Source organism: Pipistrellus kuhlii, unplaced genomic scaffold (genome assembly GCF_014108245.1).
Source record: "Pipistrellus kuhlii isolate mPipKuh1 unplaced genomic scaffold, mPipKuh1.p scaffold_m20_p_29, whole genome shotgun sequence".
In the NCBI taxonomy this organism is placed as follows: Eukaryota; Metazoa; Chordata; class Mammalia; order Chiroptera; family Vespertilionidae; genus Pipistrellus; species Pipistrellus kuhlii.
Window position 1 is genome coordinate 2,525,949 of NW_023425528.1, and position 7,346 is coordinate 2,533,294.

A 7,346-nucleotide genomic window follows, 5' to 3' on the forward strand; every position below is an offset into this window, starting at 1 on the left:
GACTATAAAAGTGTGTAAATAGCCCTGGCCAGTTTGGCTCAGTGGATGGACTGGGAGGTCCCAGTTTGATTCCTGTCAAGGGTGTATGCCCAGGTTGAAGTCTTGATCCCCAGTGAGGGGCACACAGGAGGCAGCCAATCAATGATTCTCATCATTGATGTTTTTCTCCCTTTCTCTCTGAAATCAATAAAATATAATAAAATAAAATATAAAATAAAAGTGTGTAAATAACTAGAATCAGGGCTCATCAGTAGAAGTCATTTTTGAGGCAGGTTATCATAATATGTATTGAATATTCATCCTTTCCAAATAACTTTTTCTAATAAATCTCCCTTTTATTATTTTTAAATATATCTTTATTGTTGAAAGTATTATAAATGTCCCTTTTTTTCCTCATTGACCCCTTTTACCTCATTCCCACCCCCTCACACCTTCAACACACTATTGTCTGTGTCCATGGGTTAAGAATATTCTAGCTAATAAGGAGAGAATATGCAAATTGAAGATCACACCATGAAAAAGATGGTGGCTCCCAGTCCCCTCAGCCCCACCAGAGTCCCCCTGTCCTTTCAGTCTCTGGAATGGGGCAGGGGGCAGGTGTGCAAACCTGCCCTTAGGCAGGTCTGGCTGTTCTGCAAACCTGCTGCCAGAGTCACCCACTCATTCAGCCCCGCTGGGGAGGCAGAAAGCACCAGAATCCCCCAGTCCTTTCAGCCCAGCCAGGGGGGCAAAAGAAACTGGGTGAAGCCAGAGTCGCCCAGTCCTTTCACTGAAAAGGGGTTGCCTCAAAAGTTCGTTAAGCTTCTTAGGACAAAAAACATTCAAAATCTTTGAAAAGAGAATTCCAATATTTATAAAAGTTTGAAGTAGACAATTCAAGATAATTTCCACTAAAACCTTCTATGATTTTGTGATATTAACATTTTGAATCACATAGTACCAGTTGTATTATATGTAAGCAGATATTATTTAAAGGATTGACCATTATTATTTAAAACAACTTATAAAACCACACAGTTTGTATGTCGAGGACATGCAGTGTGATTTTCTTAATGGCTGGAGTTCATACCCCTAAACTGGCACTCAGACATCTCTCAAGGGGTCCCAGATTGGAGAGGGTGCAGGCTGGGCTGAGGGACACCTCCCACCCCACATGAATTCAATGCATCAGGCCTCTAGTATGCATATAAACTCTTTGGTTATTCTCTTCCTCCACCCCACCCCTCTGAGATTCCTCAGTCTCTTAAGGTAAATTTTTAATGAAAATATGATGTTTCCAAGCATAAGTACTTATTGTTCACCACCTGTGTTAGGGTTAAAAGAATTTAAGGAGCCCAAACCGGTTTGGTTTAGTGGATAGAGCGTTGGTCTGCAGACTGAAAGGTCCCAGGTGCAATTCCGGTCAAAGGCATGTACATTGGTTGTGGGCACATCCCCAATGGAGGGTGTGCAGGAGGCAGCTGGTCGATGTTTCTCTCTCATCGATGTTTCTAGCTCTCTATCCCTCTCCCTTCCTCTTTGTGAAAAATCAATAAAATATATTGTTTTAAAAGAATTTAAGGAGCCATCGATTTTGGTAATGATGCATGACACCAGCTTATTTAATAAGATATACTTAATTATTAAGAAAGTTTTGCATAATCTTAGAGTGTTATCTTTCTTTAAAAAATCAAATTTCATTAAAGGAATTTTAAATATACCTTTATGTTTCCCACTACAATATTTTATTCTTTCTATAGAAAATGTATTTCCTCTAACTATTATATTATAATCTAAAAATAAATGTTGAAATGTAGGAGATTTTTTCTGGGTATAGAACCAGATAGTAATATAGGATGAAGACTTCAAAAATAAAAATCAATGAGGAATTTTTTATTAGCACAAACATTTCAAATATGATGAAAGGAGGATGTAAACTATCAATATTCTTAATGACACATTTTTTTTATGAAATACAATATATTAAAATAATTGCAAAAGACTGTATTAATCATAATATAAAAATGAAGTGTCTTATTCAGATGTTAATGAGAATAAATAATCAACACCAAGCTAGAAGATCAATATTCCTTCCTTATAAGACAAACCAAAAAAATCACACTTATTTCCAATGTGTTTTTTAATTTGAACAAATGCTTGTACTTATTTTTTTTATTTAACCGTTATTTTGATGTAAAGTTTATTTTGTGTTCAATATCTATACTAACAAAAGGGTAATATGCTAATTAGATCAGGAGACCTTCCAGACACTTTTCCAGACAAAGCCATAGTGGTGGGGCTGAGGCAGAGGTAGTTAGGAGCATTCAGGCCAGCAGGGGAGGGCAGTTGGGGGTAGCAGGATGGCAGAGGGGCATTTGGGGTGAGCAGGCTTGCAGGGGGGAGCAGTTGGGGGCAAGCAGGCTGGCAGAGGGGGCTTTTGGGGACAAGTTGGCCAGTGGGGGATGGCAGTTGGGGGTGAGCAGGCCAGCGTGGGGGGGAGCAATTAGGAGTGAGCAGGCTGGTGGGAGGGCAGTTGGGGGCAAGCAGGCCAGCAGGGGAGAAGTTGGGGGCAATCTGGCTGATGGGGGATGGCAATTTGGGGTGAGCAGGCTGGCAGAGGGGGGTAAGTTGGGGGCTAGCAGGCCAGCAGGGGTGGCAGTTGGGGTTGATCAGGCCAGCAGACAGAGTGGTTAGTGGTGATCAGGCAGGCAGGCAGGTGAGTGGTTAGGAGCTAGCAGTCCCGGATTGCGAGATTGATATCCAACTAAACCAGCATTTGCACATCCCTGAGGAGTCCCAGATTGGAGAGGGTGCAGGCCAGGCTTAGGGATACACATGTCCCCATGCACGAATTTTGTGCACGAGGCCACTAGTGTGTGTGTGTGTGTGTGTGTGTGTGTGTGTGTGTGTGTGTGTATGTATATATATATATATATATATATATATATATATATATATATATATATATATATATTCCTCACCCAAGGATATGTTTTTATTGAACTTTACAGATAGAGGAAGGAAGGGAGAGAGAGAGAGAGAGATTAGTTGCCTTCCATTCATAATCCTGACCGGGGATTGAACCTGCAATCTAGTGTGCTCTGACCAGGAATTGAACCCACAACCTTTTGATGTATGGAATGATGTTTCAACCAACTAAGTCACTCATCCAGGGCCTAATGTACATTTCAAATTTGCTCTTAAGTTCACTGATATATATTTTTATTTGCAATGCTCTTTTATTTAGACAAAAAATTATTTCACTTTTACATTACAATATGCTTTAAATGTTTACAAATTTTAAAATATTTTTCATTTATTTGTTCAATCTAAAGAATAAAATAAATGAACAAACAAAGGAGAAAGAGATTCATAGATACAGTGAAAAAAGTGAAGGCTGCCATCTGGGAGGGGGTAAGGAGGCTAGTAAAAAAAGGTTAAGGGGGTAAGTGTTTTACTCATATTTATAAAGTCATAGATCAGTTTTGGCTTTTGACAAAATCATGTAATTGACTTTTCTGATCTGATCAATTCTCCATCCCTTCCCCCATGCCTATGTTCTTAGTCTGTGATCTCTAGTTTCCATACTCATTCCATTAAAATTTTTTCTCTTCAGGCTCAGTGGTTGAGCATTGATCTATGAACCAGAAGGTCATGGTTTGATTCTCAGTTAGGGCGCATGCCTGAGTTGTGGGTTCAATACCCAGTTTTGGGCATGACACAAAGTTGGTAATTGTCAGTTTCCCTTTTTTTCACCTTGGTCTTTCACTACATTTATAAGTCAAAGCTGCCTAAAATTAACTTACACTTTTAAAGAATGTTAACTTCTTTCAGGCCAACCTGCTTAAGCATATTATATATGCATTAACAGATGTAACCATTATAACAACTATACAAACTGAGTCTTATTATCATCCTAATTTTACAGATGAGGAACCTGAAACTCAGAGTTTGTCACAGCCAATAACTTGTGAAGCCAGAACCAGGATGAAGGTTTTTGTATTCCTGGATTCATTTTCTACTCTATCTTTTATCCTACTAGTCACAGTAAACTTGTCCCGTACCTCTTAAGAGCTTTGCTTATTCTATGGCTTTTATCCTCTCCTCATCCACCCAGATGTACAAATTCAACACACCACCCAAAAGGCAGTATAAGTGAAAATATACACAACAGAGAATGAATATTGTACAAGTATGACAGAGTCTGCTAGTTGTACAGCAAAATCTGTTATCTTATTTTCCAGAAGAATAGAAACAAAAATTTAAGGCAGACATTACATTTCTAAACTTTTGTAGCAGTTACTTGGAGCCATATGGCTAATTTTGTTCAATAAGATGTAAAATAATGTGATATGTGTAACTTCTGTGTGATTTCAACAGCAACAGCAATCTTGCACCTTCGTTTTCCCTTAAATTTGAACCTGAAATGCCAGAGACAGAGTTCTGACCATGTAATAGGAACAATTCTTTTGAGTAAAGATGGTCAAACTTTTTCTGTAAAGGGACAAACAGTAACTATTGTAGGTTTTATGGGCCATATGTAGCATTGCAACTATTCAACTCTGCCATTGTAGCACCAAAGCAGTAATAAACAACACATAGACAATGAGCATGGCTGTATTACAATAAAAATATCTTTACCATAAAACAGGTGGTAGGCAGGCCATATTTGACCTACTGGCTCTGATTTGGAATCCTTGCTCTAAGGATGGTAGAGCAATAAGATAAAAAGAATCTCACAGTCATTGTATGTTGGCCAATCAGTCTGGACCACTAGCATTTGTTATACCAGCTTTAACTTTATCCTGACAAATATCATGAATGATAGGGGTTGATGACATCGAATTTGAATCTTCAATGAAAACATTTAAGTAACATTATCTAACGTGTCAATATATTATTAATAGTTAAATAAGTAAATAAATACACACACACACACACACACACACACACACACAAAACAAACAAACAAAAAAACAACCCATACACAAAAATAAATAAATAATAGGCACTCATTTTCCAAATCAGCTACCACAAATTGGGTAATCCAAAATGGTTGTAAACATTTGGAAAGCAGCTGCTGGATGTGATTAGCTTCACCATAGTTTCTGAAAACCAAAATTATCAAATAATTGGAGATCATCTTTATTTACACATTTAAGAGAAAACCAAGCCTTTGGTTCCACAGTTGAATTTCAGTTATCAAGAGTGGGAGAGTAAAAGAGTATTTAGGGGAGACAACTGGGCTCTCCACTCTCAATACTTAAGTCATATGACAAACACTATGGCCTATTTTGCCTGTATGTGTGGCTGTCACTGTTAATGAAAGTGTGCTAAAAGACCACATCAATCAATTGTACTTATTATGAGCATCAATTTACACATGGGAGGGACACATTATTTTATATAAATTTTAAATATTAAATTTTGCCCTCACCCCATAGTTTGTATTCACTCAACCAATGAATTGATAGATTCCCATGTAACCTCTGAATTCCTTATCAGAACTGATAAATGTTAGGGTTTTGGCCAGTGATACAGGCTGTGAAGGAATTCGCAACTAAAAGAAGAGATAGATATGGGGAGTGATTTCATTTTTACTTTCTCCAAAGGAAAAGGGCCAGTGTATTGCTAATCAATAAAAGGACAATGAATAAACATAAGTCGGCTCTTTTAAAGCCTTGGCTGTTGTTGCTAGGTGACAAGTAAGGGAGGAGGATTTTGGGGTGGAAATTGAACAGACATCAGGGGGTTGTCTTTGTTAGTTTTTTCAGGAAACAATCTGGTCAGGGGCAAATGTCTTAGGGAGGTGTCTTATTAGTATTTTTCTAAAGCCTATAAAGCATTCTTAGAGTAAAAGTCATGAAGAGTTCAAAAGATGCTTGCTTGCTTAAAGGAGAGGGGAAAAGGGAATTTTCTACTAATAATCCCTGGGTTATAAAAACAGCAGGGAGGAGGGGTATGTATGCAAGAATGTAGTCTTGAAAGTAGCTTATCTCATCTTACAGTTTGAACAGAGGGGCTGTTTGAATTAGAGTTGCTAATAATCTTGTGGTTTAATTACCAGGTGCTTATCATAAACTGTGGAAGACTACAGCAAAGAAAAGTAAATGTCTTTTTCCCATCCCAACAATAAATATATGCATGAAACAGTCTTCCCCTCACCATTTGGGAGCTCACTTTGCAGAACTAATGTCTACATAGTGTCAGCTATACCTTCCACCTTGATAGCATCTAGTTCATCACGTATAGTCATTGCTAAATCTAATCATGTGTCCAAATCACTGAGGAAGCCTATTTAAAATGCCTATTTTCAGATATTGCTTTGAAAGTTTCTATAATAGTAAATCTAGTATGGAGCCTGGAGAATATATTTTTAAGAACCAGATGATTATAATGTATCCAATGAGACATTTATCCCCGTACTCAATTTGGGAAGCACTGATCTAAAAAATTGTAATAAATATATAGTGTGACACAGTCTGATCCTTGCATAGGATATTGGTCACAACTTTCCAAGCAGATATTAATCCATTGATAAATGGCCTTGGGAGACAATTATTAAATCAAAAAAGTGGGGAAATGTCTGAAACTCTTAACAAAGCTCTTTTTTTTTTTTTTCTATTTACCCAGCACTGTTAGATGGACAATTAGCTTCCCATTTATTCAAGCTTATATATGTTGCCTGCTTTCTCCCCTGACCTATCCATAGAAAAGATGTCCTCAAGTTTTACTGCTCTAGTACTTTCAGCTTCTAGAAAGAAGGGACCATGTTTCTTTTATTCCTTTATTCTCCCGATGGCAAATGCAATGTTTGTACTCTCAGACAATAGGAATAATTATAATATTTGCAATTTATATATCTGATAAGGGTTAGTAGCCAGAATACATAAACTAGTTTAACTCAATCATATCTAATAAAGAGGGAATATGCTAATTGACCATCACTCCATCACAAAGATGGCTGCACCCACCACTGAGGCCAAGTTCCCATAAGGAGCCTTAACAAGCAATCAGCAGGGACCTGAGGCTATGCCCTCCTCCACCCCCATGGGGCTTGAAAGGGACCTGAGGTCATGCCCCCCATCTGGCGGGGCTTCACAGGGGACCTCAAGGTGTGTTTCTTGTCCTGGTGCTGGGCTCAGGCTGCTCCCCCTGCCCAGCACCAGGCCTATGGACCTCATGCCATGAAAACCTCCTGTTGGGACTTTACAGGAGACCTCAGGCCATGCCCCCGACCCTAGAACCAGATCAGGGGACCTGTGGCTGAGCCCCCCTGCCTGGTGGGGCTTGACAGGGGACCTCAGGACTCATTTTAATAATTTTAAAATAATAAAAAAATAAATAAACCTAATCAATGAGGTCCT